Raw genomic sequence first — 14,632 nt, 5'->3', positions numbered from 1 at the left:
TATGTACAATATATTAAATATTTTATAAGACAACATAAATTATACAATAACAGACCCTAGTTTTAGAGTTAGGAGCAAGCAACATATTGAAAGACAAATGCTTGAATCTCTGAGTAATTTCTCTACCACTGGACAATTCCAGGTTACATTCTTATTAACCAAAGAGCAACAAAGGAAAGCGTTGCCCATAGAAGGGGTTCTCTGGATTTTGGAAACTGGGATCTGCATATATATATATGTATATTATATATATATGAAATATTGTTTTATATTAGTGAATGTGTAAAACTATAGCAACAGATAAATAAGTGAACACCTACGTACACACACACTTAATCACTTTCAAGTATAAGAATTTCTTTTCTATGCTTCCTATTCACCTACATAGGGAGTACATGAGTTGCCCTTGAATTGTCCTGGAAGTTCTTTATCTGGCTACAGTAGCTTCACATCTTTTGTTCTCTAAGTAGTCAGATGTTATGTGTTCAACAATACTACTTGTTACAGGCAAAAGTATCCACCCTGACACACAGAGGAACTTGGATTTCAGAAATGCCACAAATCAGTGGGAGGTACTGCAGTAATTTTCAAAATTGAATAGATTACATATTTATTAGAAAGTTTGTAAGAAAAGAAAACTTCAACGTAGGATGAAACACTTGAAGAAAACTACAGATTAAATTACATATAGCCAGGTGTTGGTAGCTCATGCCTGTAATCTTGGCTACAAAGGTAATGCAATAAACATCCATTTCACAGTCTAGTAACATCATAGGGTATAAAGAATCTGATTAACTGATTCATAAAATTCAATATAACGCAGTTAAAACATCCAATATCTCAGGTGTCAACTTAGCAGAATGATGGCTATTTTGTATATTATCCAGCCCTATCCATCCCACAATGGCAGAACGTTCTTCCTGAGAAAGTCCAGAGACCCGTCTACTGACTGCTCAATATAGACAGGTTCCCATTCTCTATTATTTGGGCATGTGAATATCTGATAACTTGCCATAGGCACAACTTGGGACTGGCTTCCAGTAATGATATCTTAGTTCTCAGGAAAAAAGGAAATTGAAGACAGTGGGAAAATCTACCAGATTCCTGAAAGATTTCTATCATTGTGCTAAAACTGTTCCCTTCTACTGACACTTGAACAAACTGCAGTAATTGTCACTCCAACCACATGTCCAAAAAACGGCTTTCCAAATATTTATCTGTTTTCACTTTGTCATATCAAGACACACTATTGTAGTCCCTTTTTACTTAAATGATCAGCTATGGTTTGCCCAAGGGATTGTTGACCTTACCAATTTCGTAAATTTTAGGTCATCAAACAATCACTTCATAGCCCTTAAACATTAAAAATACCTATCCATATATGTCTGCATTACATCCTTACTACTGTTTTTCTTCATTTGTCATCTTTTACATATTTCTGTATCCCAGGGCTTAGTTCTGTAATCTTCCTTCTCATGATTGTTGCTACTGAGTGCATGTAATTATTTCAGTTTGTTTTCTCCAGCTCTGTTCTTTCTTTAATTGAAGTCCTTAATAGCATCTTGTCTACTGACAACTGGTAGCTATTGATTTTAACAAACTCCAAAGATCCCAAAGTGAGCTTTGATCTTTATCTTTAAACCTATCCCTCATTACTATTTGATTAAGTGATAACTCTTCCAGTTGTCTTGTCAAAATATTTTGGGGTCATTTCAGACTTACATACTTTTTCACACCTCATATGTTATATATGACCAGGTTTTTACAAATTAACTCACATAATATTTTAGGATACATACATATATATATATATAGTATATGAGTGCTAATACTATGACTTAAATTAATGGCCTAGGTTCTTTTACTTTTCTTTTTTGCTCAGGCTGTCTGTCTTCCATTTGAGCCACAGCTCCACTTTTAAATTTTTGGTTCTTAGTTGAAGAAAAGTGTCTAATGGTCCATTTACCTGGTCTAGCTTAAAACTATGATACTCTGTTTTCAGACTTTTAAATAGCTAGATTTAAAGGCATGCACCACTAAAACCACCCCTATCATATTTTAATTAAATATAAATTTAAAAAACGAATATTTGTGATATTTTCAAATCAGTATGTTTTCATTTACACCAAAACACATTGCCTTAAATGTTTTTCGTTATTCCAGTTCACTTACCAAGAAAAGAAAGGAAAAATTCACAACCAAAGAATCTCTGAATGTACCAGTGCTCAAGCCTGCTAGCCACAATTTCTTTGCTGGGAAATAACAAAGGATGATATCATCTACAGGCAAAGCAGAGAAAATGCCCTTCACTGAAGTTGCTGAAAGGTTGATAAGTATGAGGACAAGCAACATTACCCAGAAAGTATCACAAAGTGTTTTCTGTGGATAAGTGTGGATGTTCATAGCGATGAGAATATTTGAAGGTGAATAGGAAATTACAGAAGTGTGCTTTCTTGAAGAGATATGTTTATAGCATAGTTTATATACTGTTGAAAATGAGACAGTTAAGATAGGGATGTTGTCATTCCTTGTATCCTTCACAGTATAATATTACAATCAGTTCTATAATACATTATTTATAGTAATTATAGAATATCCCTAATTATGTACATATTATAAATATATCATTTACATGTTATGTAATATAGTATATTACATATATTATGCACACATAATTTAATTTTTCTACTTGTCTGTCTAGGAATTAAACTACAATATCTTTGAAAATTGATAGTAGAGTCCTCACAATTTTGATTGCAACCTATAGTTTTACCCAATAAGTAGTTATTTATTCTGAATTGGTTTAGAAGTGGAATATCATAATATAATTGAACATTCAAAAATAATTATGTCAGAACATGCCAAGGATGGAATTCAAAAAATATAACATGACTCATGTCTGTAATCCCAGCTACTTAGGGGCTGAGATCTGAACATAGCTATATCAAGCCATTTTGAGACTAATGGCTCAGGGACAACACCCTTACCATAGTTCAAGTCTCAGTACTGGCACAAAAATAAATTATGTGACTAAAACATAAAAATATATTTATTTAAATAAAGTTGTCATTCCTTGTATCCTTCACAGAATAATACTAAAACCAGTTTTACACATATATTATTTATAGTAGTTATAGAATATCAGTAATTATACATATATTATGAATATATCATTTATATGTTATGTAATAGAATACATTACATATATTATGCACACCTAATTTATACTGATAACACTAATATCCATTAAACTGATGTATGTTTTAGAATAGGGAATAGATTTGCTTTGGTACAACAAGGAAATACATAGTCACAAAATTATTTCTTTTGGATTATATATCCATAACAAACTATTCCCTGTGTATTCAAGGTACTTCATGATAAAAGCATGTGTTCATCAGTACAAGTGTCTTTGACATGGATTTGTTCTCCTTATGCAATTATTCCAGGAATAATAAACAGTGGAAGCTGAATGGTGTTCATTCAGGTATTTCTTAAATTAAACCGATCTTTATTTGGTATAATGATCACTTACACTGTCATTATCCACACCCTTTTCATTTAAAAAATAGCATTGTTATTGCCATTATAACCATAATTAGGAAGATAAAGTGGGTTCATCTGCTCCATAGGTATTGAAAGGCAATAATGTGACACAATATCCTCAGATATGCCTGGTGGAAACCTGGATTTGAATTATGGGTTCACAACTGATCAGTCTTAGGTACTTAGGAAATTTGGCCTTATTGCCTAACTTCTGTTTTTAATGAAATACTTAATTCATTTCCTAACTTGAAAAACAATCATGAGCACTAAAATTACCCTAACGCAGGTGCAGTGCTTGGAATGGTGACTGTGCATTGTGTAGTAGGTCCCGGAGAAGTCAGCTTCCATTAACATGGTCACAGCATGCTTCCTAAAGGCCTTAAGAAATATATACCCAATTGATATTAATATCTGTGAAAAATTTGTCTTTACTACAAAAAAGGTCTTTTCTTCATATGAACAATGAAAGTAATGTTGGGGCTGTCCTGTGGCTTTTACTGTGAAGGAGTTTTGCCTAAACTTCATTCTTACTCTATTAGTGTTAGTAGTAGCATTCCTTAGTGCTACCTTTCATGTTCCTTATTCTATGTTCCATTTGGAATACTATTGTAACTTACTTTATAATCTTTGTTATCAGAATAAATAAACTAAAACTGCTGAAATTTTCAATAAATAGTCAATGCATTACATTTTATGTGCTTAATACTTTCCTGAAATTAGACTTCTGGATTATATATGACTAATCGAATATTTTTTATGATTTCTTATATGATTCATATAGATTTCTTATGTTATTTTTATATGATTTCTTAGAGATCTAGAAATAAAACAACTCAGAACAAGAAAAGAGTAGGTAAGTAGTCATAAACAATACTTTTATGGTTGTCTTAATGGCTGTTCTCTCCCCCTTCTTTGTAGAAAGGTTCTCACTATGAACTGCCAAATAGTCTGGAACTTTCTAGCCTTGTCTCAGTGACAGAAGTGATGAATTAGGACATGTGCTCCCATGACTGGCTTTTAGGAAGTTCACAATATAGCAAAACAAATATACATAAAGAAACTTTTGTAGGTGATGTGTATATACTTCCTCAATTGACAAAATTAAATTCATATGTCAAAACATCAAATTACTTACACTTATAATATATGCAGTTCAACTGGCATCACTAGCACCTCCATAAATCAAATGCAAACTAAAAGCTCTACTTCAAAGACCAACATCTAAAGCAGTGTTGGAAATACAAGAAGATACACAATAAATCTAAACAAGTGAGATCTTTAACTCTGGCAATGAGCAATGATAGCTGAATTTTTAACCAGGTTTGAAAAGTTAAGGTGTCCCCTAACTATGTGATTAGAGTTGCAGTGTTGGCCTTGGTATCAAGATTGGAGGTAAAATTCAAATGCAGCTAAGGTTGCTTCAGTATTGCAGCTTGATACAGTGTGACCCTGCCTGATAATGATAAAACACAGAAGAGAAGCTAAGTGAGTAAATTGTATAGGAAGGGTTCTCCACTAGAATAATTGCAGGGGGTGATCATCACTCTTGCATTGAAAATGTATAGCCCATCATTCTACTTTAAACTCGAGCGTTTTTCTGATCCGAAGACAATTATATACACCAATGTGCCATGAGTGCTGAGCATGTAGGTGTACATTATTCTAAAATAAGTGAAAATCCCAACAGGTATGGAATGGCCTGACCCCGACACTTCATTCTGTGTTGTTGAGTTTCATGGAGAAATGTTCATAATTAGGCAATTCACACTCACCTAAGTCTGAACCAGGCAACTGAGTTAAGACATTAGGATCATCACTCCAGTGACCTGGTCTGTGATCTATGAAATATATAAAATTATTTCACAATGTATATGTCTTTCTGAAAGTTTATGCAATACCAAATACCAAATATACAAAAGGGACAATTATCTATCTCTTATATTATCAGAAGTAAAGATACTTCTGAATTGTACTTCCTTGCTAGAGGATCACAGAGTGACTGCTGATGTTTGGTATCTTTCCAGGTTCACCTATATATTTGTCAATATTCTTTTTTTTTGGGGGGGTGTCCGGTCGTAAGTTCTGAACTCTGAGCCTGGGCGCTGTCCCTCAGCTCTTCAGCTCAAGGCTAGCGCTCTACCACTTGAGCCACAGCGCCACTTCCAGCTTTTTACTTTTTGCTTATGTGGTGCTGAGGAATCGAACCCAGGGCCTCAGGCATGCAAGGCAAGCGTTCTACCACTGAGCCAACTTCTCAGCCCCCATTTGTCATTCTTCTTTGAGGAAGTGCTTTTCCATGGTGTGTTTTGAGGTGTTCAGCATATCAGTACTGTCAGTAACCGCAACCATGGGATAGCAAAGATGATGGGAAACCTGGCCAAAGAACTGAGAAATCATAGGAAGTGATAGGAAAGAAAACACCAGAGGACCCAAAGCCTCATTGCCAGCTTCTGGATCCCCAAATCCTGCTTAACATGCTTTATATTCATTCTACTACAAGGAGGGGGGGGGGTCAGTGGCTACAGATATGCCGACAAATTAAGGCACCAATCTAGCTTGTGTTTACAACTATTAACATGAGGTATTGTTTGTATACATAGGGATAATTGAATCCCTTACTGTTAGGGAGCAGAAGGGAGCAATAGTCATTACAACCATAGCACAGACATCCATCTTGTCTCCAAACTCTTAATCTTTTAGTGTCCAATAGCTCTTACTTAAATACTCTTGAGGTCATAACTCATACCTCTGCCTTCCTTTGACTGTTTGACCTTTCCAGAGCACAACTCTCAGCCTTTTGATCGCTGTTTGAAATGGCTTGCCAATATATCCCTTTCCAGGCCTAACAACTAGACTCTAGAATCCCTCACAAGTACTGTGACAGATGTATTATTTTGAAAATGATATTTTTTTAGGATAGATTCAATTTTTAAATTTTATTTGATTTCAAAAATACTGTAGAGAGTGGTTTCAGTTACATGAGTAAGGTACATTCATTATTGTTACCCAATCCATTGTTGTTCTCATATCCCTTCCCACCCCCTGCACCTCCTCACCCCAGCCCAAAGTTGTCGAGTTCATTTCTGATGGAGGTGTTGTGTATATCATTGTTGCAATGGATCACTCTTATTACTTCTTTCATCACTATGTTTTTTCCCTTTCCTTGACCAAATCAGATAAATGTATATACAAGATGGAAGGTACCAGATTCAAGACAGAGATTGCCAGGCATAAACCAATGGCAAAAGACAAATGAAATAAAATAAAATCTAGATACACTACTTTACAGAACTTAAGGTTGACATCTGAAAAAAAATACTTATTGTGGCTTGGAAGGTGGCTCAGTGGTAGAATGCTTGCCTTGCATGCATGAGGACCTGGGTTCGATTCCTCAGCACCACATAAGCAAAAAGAAGAAAAGACGGAAGTGGTGCTTTGGCTCAAGTGGTAGAGTGCTATCCTTGAGCTGAAGAGCTGAGGGACAGCGCCCAGGCCCAGATTTCAGGCTCCATGACCAGACCCCCCCCCAAAAATGACGTGTTTTTCCATGCCTTGGAGTTCATTTCAATTAGCATCATTTTGTTAAGTTCAAATGTACGTAGCTCTGGAACCAGCAATCCCACTCCTGGGCATTTGTGGAAATGATCTCAAGCTAAAACACACTAAATCTACAACTATGTTTTTGGCAGCATTATTAGGATAGTTAAGATATGGAACAAATCAAGATGCCCCTCAATAGATGTGGATCAAGAAAATGTGGTATATATACATAATGGAATTTTATGCTTCTATCAGAAAGAATGACACAGCACCTTCTTTCTTTTTTCAAATCTTTATTGTGATTAAGAGGTTACATAACATCCCAAATTTCACAGTATTGTGGGATAGTGAAGCTTAAAGTCACAATCACATTCTAACATTAGTAGGACAAATTGTCTATTGTGGTGTATAACATTTATGAGCTTTCCAATACAGTTATTTCTTCCACATTGGGTGATATGTATATTTATTTTGTTTTGCATAGCATCAGCTGTTCCTTCTTTCCCACTTGTCCCTCCCTCCCATGGCTGCCATTGTGTTGCTTACTTCATTTTGGTCAATGTCCAGTGCAGTTGATGGGTCCTGCTGTTGTGTATTGCCCTGATTCCATCTAGTTCTGTGTTGTCCTCCTGGTTTTCTTCTGGTGTGCACATATATACCATACATGTAATCAGTAGCGTGAGGGTTATTTAGTAGTGATTCGACCAGGTGAATGGAAGTCCTTTGTTTCTTAAGTCCTGTTAATTTTGTCGAATCACCTAACATTATGGATTTAACATCCACTTATCAGGGAGACCATATGCTGTTTGTCTCTGCACTTCACTTACTTCGCTCATCATGATTTCTTCTAGCTCCATCCATTTCCCTGCAAATGCCATTATTTTGTCGTTTCTAATGGATGCATAATATTCCATTGTGTATATATACAATAGTTTGTGGATCCATTCATCTCTGGTGGGACATCTGGGTTGTTTCCATAACTTGGTTATTGTGAACAGTGCTACAATAAACATGGAGGTGCATGTGCCCTTGTATATTGGTTCCTGTTTTTCAGGATAGATGCCTAGAAGTGGTATGACTGGGTCATAAGGGAGGTCAATATTTAGCTTTCTGAGGACCCTCCAGAGTGCTTTCCAAAGTGGTTGTATAAGTGACCATTCCCACCAGCAGTGCAATAGGGTTTCTCTTTCTCCACATCCCCCTCCCACAGCATTTGTCATTGGTTGACTTGAGGATGAGGGGCATTCTCACTAGGGTAAAGTGGTATATTAGGGCTGTCTTTACTTGCATTTCCCTTACAACCAGGGATGGTGAACATTTCCTCAAGTGTTTCTTTGCCATTTTTATCTCTTCTTCTGAGAAGTCTTTCTTTAGTTCCCTTGCCCATTTTGTAGCCCGACTCTTCACTAAGTCTTACGCCTTACTATTTCCCCTTCCCATAAGCTTGACTGGATCCACTGGAAACCCACTTCCAGTCATTCTCCTCCTTAAAAAGTCCAACCTTAACTAACCTACCCCCTGGTAGCTCTGCTATAAACTTTCAAAAGCTTGACTGCAACCAGACTCCTTCCTGAAAGCCCTCCTCTGCAATAGGGAAATTCCTCTTCCACTCCACCCCTCCCTGTAATCCCTGTCCTGCACCACCAGAAACCAGGCCATATCATTATCTCCTTCTCTGTCATGCCTTGCTGCAACAAGAACCGTGCCTACATCAGGCTTCTCCCTCGAATCCACCAGATACCCGCCCCTAACTACTCCATTACCTCATAGTCCCATTGCTCCCATATCCTTGTTTCTCCAAGCTCTCCCTTCCCTTTCATACTGACCCCCAACCAGCCTTCTCCCTCGAGCCCCTTCTGGTTTTATCAGAAACTCGGCCCATAACTAGCCTATTGCTAACTGGCCTAATCTCTCAAACACAGCCCTGAACCTACCTCTTCCCACAAAGCCCATCATGCTATACCAAAAACCCTTCACCTCTCTATAACTGCCCTTGAAGCCCCACCTTCCTCGGCCAGAAGATTCTCACACAGCCCATATCCTGCCTGGAAATCCAGCCCTGCTCCACCACAAGCCTCTCCACCTCCGACATCTACTCTCTCAATGCCTTGCTGTGCTAGCCAGATAAACCCACCCCCTATTGCTTCTTCCCTAAGATCCACACCCTACTCCACCAGATACCCTGCTCATAATTATCCTACACCATTGTAGCCCTTCTACTCCTTCTCAAAGCCATTATTTCAAATAGCCCTATAGCTCCAAGCACTTCCCTGGTCCAGAAAAACCCCACTAGAAAACCCCCATCACACGATCCCATCTCTTGACATTCACATTGCTTCACTGGAAACCACTGCACCAATTGGCCTCCCTCTGGAAGCCTCATCAGGCTCAACTGTAAATCCCTGTCCCTCCATAATCCTTCTTGAAGGTTGCTTTGCCCTACTGGAAACCCTGTCCAAAGTCAATGTCCTGCTTTGCAACACTGAGATCCCCACCTAACCTTACTTCTCTTTTTGAAGTTGTGACTGGTCCAGAAACCACATCCTAACTAGTAGAGCACTGGATCCTATCACTGCTCTCACGAAGCCCTGGTCCTGGAAAACTCCTACATACATTGTAACTACATCCTGCTCTGCAGGAAACCCCACCTCCACCCTTACACACTTCCCAAAGGCCTGCCATTGTCCACCAAAACCCTGCCCTTTACAAGCCCATCTCTTCCTAGTACCATCCTGGCCTCTCAAATCCAGAACCTGAAAAGCCTCTCCCTCATAGTTCCTCATTTCTGCACCAGAATCTCCACCTTCTGTCGGCCTCTTGCCTCCATTCCCTGCTCTGCCTTATGGAATCCTCACCCTACATATCCCACAAGGGCTCACAGTGCTCTACCAGCACCCCTCCTCCAAGTAACCTCCTCTTGTGTAGCCTTGTTCTGCCCCAAACAGCCTCCTCCCCAGTGACCCCGCCTTCTTCCAATGAAAACCTTTCCATCTGCCAGCCTCAATCAAAAATCCTGCCTACTCCACAAGAGACCACATCCCTAACAAGTGTAGTCCTTCCTGTCCCCTCCCTGCTATCTCAAAGCCCTACACAGACTGTTCTTCATCCTCAAAGCTCTGCCCCGCTCCACCATAGAGGCTGTGCCAATACCAACTCCTCCTTTGAACCAGACAATGCACCACCAGAAACCAAACATCATCTCATCCATTGAAAATCCCACCAGTAACTATTATTACAAATGTGATTTTATACTGGACATAGAATACATACTAATCAATAAGAGAAGAAAGCAGTATTGTAAAAAGGCAACAAAAATTAGATAGCTATTATATGTCGTAATCAAGTTTGGGGTTCTGTAATCAGGCAGATACACATTGTGTGAAAATTTGGGAAGGTGATTCCTCTTATTGGAAAGCATTCTTTGAAGTATCAGTAAGGTTTCATTAGTGAGCATTTTATTTCTAGAAAATTCGTGCACATTTGTGCCCATTAACCTCAAAAATATTAGTTATTTTAAATCCTCTGGCTTCATTGAAGAAAGAGTATCAGTGTGTAAAAAGATGACTTTCAACTCATCTCTCTAATGAATAATTTTGGAGTTGTTTACCTTACTGTGTACCAGAGTTTTTAGTAGCAGAAATTCACTACCAGAATCCACTTTGAATTTCCTCCTTCCACTTAAATGACCTTTGGAAAAGATTGAAGTGAGATTATACAAGTAAAATGCTAGAAATAAAAATGTATTGAGATCATAACAAAATTATGATGAAGACCCCACCCAATTGCATTTAAATTTGTAACAAAAGGAACTTAAGCCTATTTAACTGCAGACTTTCTGAAGACTAGAAGACAAAAATATAAGAAATGCCCTGTTTTACCATGGTTCTGAAAACAAAAACAAAACAAAGAAAGCCAACATAATGAAACAGAAGGGAATGAGGAAGTTGTACATGTGATATAGAATGTAAAATATACACTGAATCAGGTAAAAATAATTTTGGTCCCAATGTCTGGTTGTTCAATATATTTCATTGTAAATATTGTTCTTTGTTAAGCTGTGACTTAATATAGGTCTCAGCAGGCATCTGCCCAGCTACTTGTGTAGTTAGTCAATTTCATCATTGTAGATCATCAGGATGAAAAACTCCACACACCTTAAGACACACCTGCAACAGCAGTAGACATACACTCCTATTGGTCCAACAATGTAAGCCAGACCTGTGTTTTACCAAAGCTTTGTATGTGGTATGCTATAGTTTATTCAGGCTGAAGAGCCAAAGTAACTCCAATTTGAGATTAACCCCACCATCTTGTGTAGGCTGCCCTCAGATTAACCCCAAAAGAGAGAAAAAAATCACAGGTTGCCACCAACCTGCCCACTCTTAAGAAAGCAGACCAGTTGCCCAAGTGTTCCAGGAATAGAACATACCAATAGTTAATAAAAAGGGCAGTGCAGTTAGGGTGGCCTCAAACCAATCATGTAACTGCTTATGTAGAAATTCCCTAAACTTCTTTTTTCAATACTATAAAAGCTGTGCTGATTTTGTGCTTGGTGTCTCTTACTGTTACAGGTTACCGAGTGCACGGAGGAACAAACTTGAGCTTGCAAATAAAGGACTTTTTTGCTGTTCACATTGGTCGTGGTCCCTGGTGGTCTTTCCAGGGTTCCAAGTCCATACAGCATTTCTGGGGCCTCACCTGCAATTCCCCTTATGAGACCTTCCAGATGCCCTACCACAGAGTCCCAAAAAAACCAGCTGTTAAGTCAAGGCATTGCTGTTCTGTATATTTGGTTGCCTGCAGGTTCTGTATCTGTAATTCTGGTTTCCCACGGGTTCTGTATTCTGGTTGGCAAGGAGTCTTGGCAGATGCGCTATAAGATTGCCAACGTGGTCTGTGAGGAGACATCCCCAGACCCCTCTAGGAAGATTGCTGTTTAGTACAGACATATTTTGGGGGGGAAATGTTCCATTGGAGTCTCACACTTTCATGCAGACATATTTTGGGAAGTTTTCTGTCTGTATTGGGAAGTTTTCCGTTTTTTGGGAAACTCTCCATCAGTAGCCTGGCACTTTCTGGTTGGCAATTTACTATGCTTCAGCATGCCTCTGTAAGGTGTGTGTTAGTGTTGAGTATTTTGTTTGTCATTTGGGGTTGATCTTAGCCTTAAGCCTTGCCCAGGGAGGTCTGAATATGGGGGAGAATCTGCCAGTCTGAGGGGATGGCCTCTAGGGACTTATTTCCTTTTCTCCAAAGTGTTGGGGACTTCCCTTCCACCTTGGAAGGCCACTGGGTCAACAAATGTTGGTGAGATGTCACCCAATTCACTGAGACCTGATTGTTCTCTGTTCTATGTTTCCTGAGATAGGGAAGTTCTCGGTGAGAGTGGCAGGCTCACTAAGCAGACTCTGAATTCAGCTTGCTGAGTGAGAATGGCACAGAGTTCTGGTAGAGACAAACTCAGCCTTTTGTTGTTGTCTTGTCTAGTTCTGTTTCAGAATTGGTATTATTTTTAAGTGTGGGTTTTTGGTTTTAGTGTTTGTGTAATTTATTTGAACATCTCTGGGGAAATAAAAGTTCCAACCTCCAGCTGGGCTCAGTCACAGAGAAGGCTGTGTGCTGGTTTTGACTTTTCAGCTAGTCCCAAAAATGTAAAGTGCTCTTATCTAAAATTGGATAAAAATCAGGCCAGTTCAGATTAAGGTGACCCCCGCAACACCAACCCCAGCCATCCTCTAACAGAAGGGATTCAAAAGACCAGTTGGTGAAATTCCTTACTAAACAAGCAAGAACTGGGAAAATGAAGCTCAGCAAAGTTGCTTAGTTTGACAGAAATATTGTCTTAAATTTTTGTTTGAAAACTTCAGAAAATGTACATACAACTGAACCTTATTTTTGCATGCTTAAAGATCTGCATGAGTGTATTTTGTATGTGTTTGTGAACATGTTCATGATAGAAAGTGTCAGCATGCTCTAACAATTGAGTGGGTTTAAGTTTAAAATTCAAAGATTATGAGGTTTGAACATTACCAAAAATTTTTTAAAGAATTTACACATTGTTTTAAATGGCTTGTTAAGGATTCTGTAACTTGAAAATTAGAAAATCTGGTATTTTAGAATGTGTAAGACTGTTTACACTGTAATCAAGATATTTGGCTTAACAAAAAGGAGAAACTTACAAGCCAACAGAAGACCTATCTTTAGGAATGAAGGGTGAACAGGCAGAAGTGCAGTTCAGCTGGTCATGCATGGTGGAACAGGCCCTGGGAGGAGTCCATGCATGGTAAAAGAGGGTAAGCTGGCACAAATGCAGTTCATCTAACCCTAAAGAGTCGGATTGGGTGCATGACCATTCCAAAGGAAGGGCCAAGTGGTCCATCTTTATTCTATCACTTTCCCCTGCAGATAGACACTGGAAACTGGTGGTAAAAATGACTGATGTGAAGATCTGATTAGCATTGCTAAAACTGCTCCTTGGACATGTTAAAATTAAAATTAAGAAGGCCTTAAAAAGAGGGTTAAAAAGTTTATTTGTATAATGTGATTTGCTCTTAATGATATTCTGCCATTGGATATGTATTTTTTAAGACATAAAGGTGTAAAGTCTAGCTTCTTGATACAGTAATGGTGATTATAATTTTTGCATTAAGAAAAGATTCTTATTTGAGTTTAAAAGTTTTAATGTGTATCTGTTATAAAACAAGCATCCAAGAGGGAATGAGTGACAAAGAGGGAATGAGTGACACCTAGCCTCGAGAGGTCAAGAGATATTTTTCATAATGCAACCAAAAACTGAAGTATAGAATATTAAAACAGAGATTAATAGAAGGCTTTCAAATTAGGAATGGATTTCTGTATATAAAGTTTAAAATATAATTGTTCTAAACATTTGCCTCAAAGTGCAAAAAGTAAAAATTAGGATTTCCAAAATAATTGCTTAATTCCTATTTCAGTTTGCTCCCATAGGTTTTTTTTTTTTGTAACAGTTCCAAGCAAGCCCAAAGAAAGGAGTGAGGTTTCTTGTTAAGTTTGTCACATGTAACTTTGGCTCTTAATAAGTTACAGGTAAGAACATGCTTAAAAGTTACTTCTATCTATGTTGACCACCTTTTAATTGTAGTAAAGGGGCCTTTTATGAGACTCATTGATCTGCAAATGTGCAAAGCCAGCCCGAGTAAAAAAAGGTCCAATTGAGACTGTCACCTCTACTCAGCCAGCAGAAGGCTGAAAGAGCAAGCAGAGTTGCTATAGGATTCAAACTAGCACAGTGCTAGCCTTGAGCTGTATAGCTAAGGAACAACACTCAGGCCCTGAGTACAAGTCCAGCAACCAACTAAGAGAAATGCCAATGAGGCATTTTTCCCAGTGTGGAGAAGAATCTCCTGGGACGAAAGAAATGGAGGAGCATCCAGAGACCGTAAATCACTGCTTGGATGGCAGAAATAATGTCAGATCTAGAGTCATTTGTGCTTGGCCTTTTAAAAATTGCTGAATGCCAAATAAAATCTTCCATAGCAAAAAAAAAAAATTGAAACAATACATCTCC

This window comes from Dipodomys spectabilis, unplaced genomic scaffold, assembly GCF_019054845.1.
Source record: "Dipodomys spectabilis isolate Male_0828 unplaced genomic scaffold, ASM1905484v1 ptg000144l, whole genome shotgun sequence".
Lineage (NCBI taxonomy): Eukaryota > Metazoa > Chordata > Mammalia > Rodentia > Heteromyidae > Dipodomys > Dipodomys spectabilis.
This window is presented reverse-complemented; position numbering follows the sequence as displayed.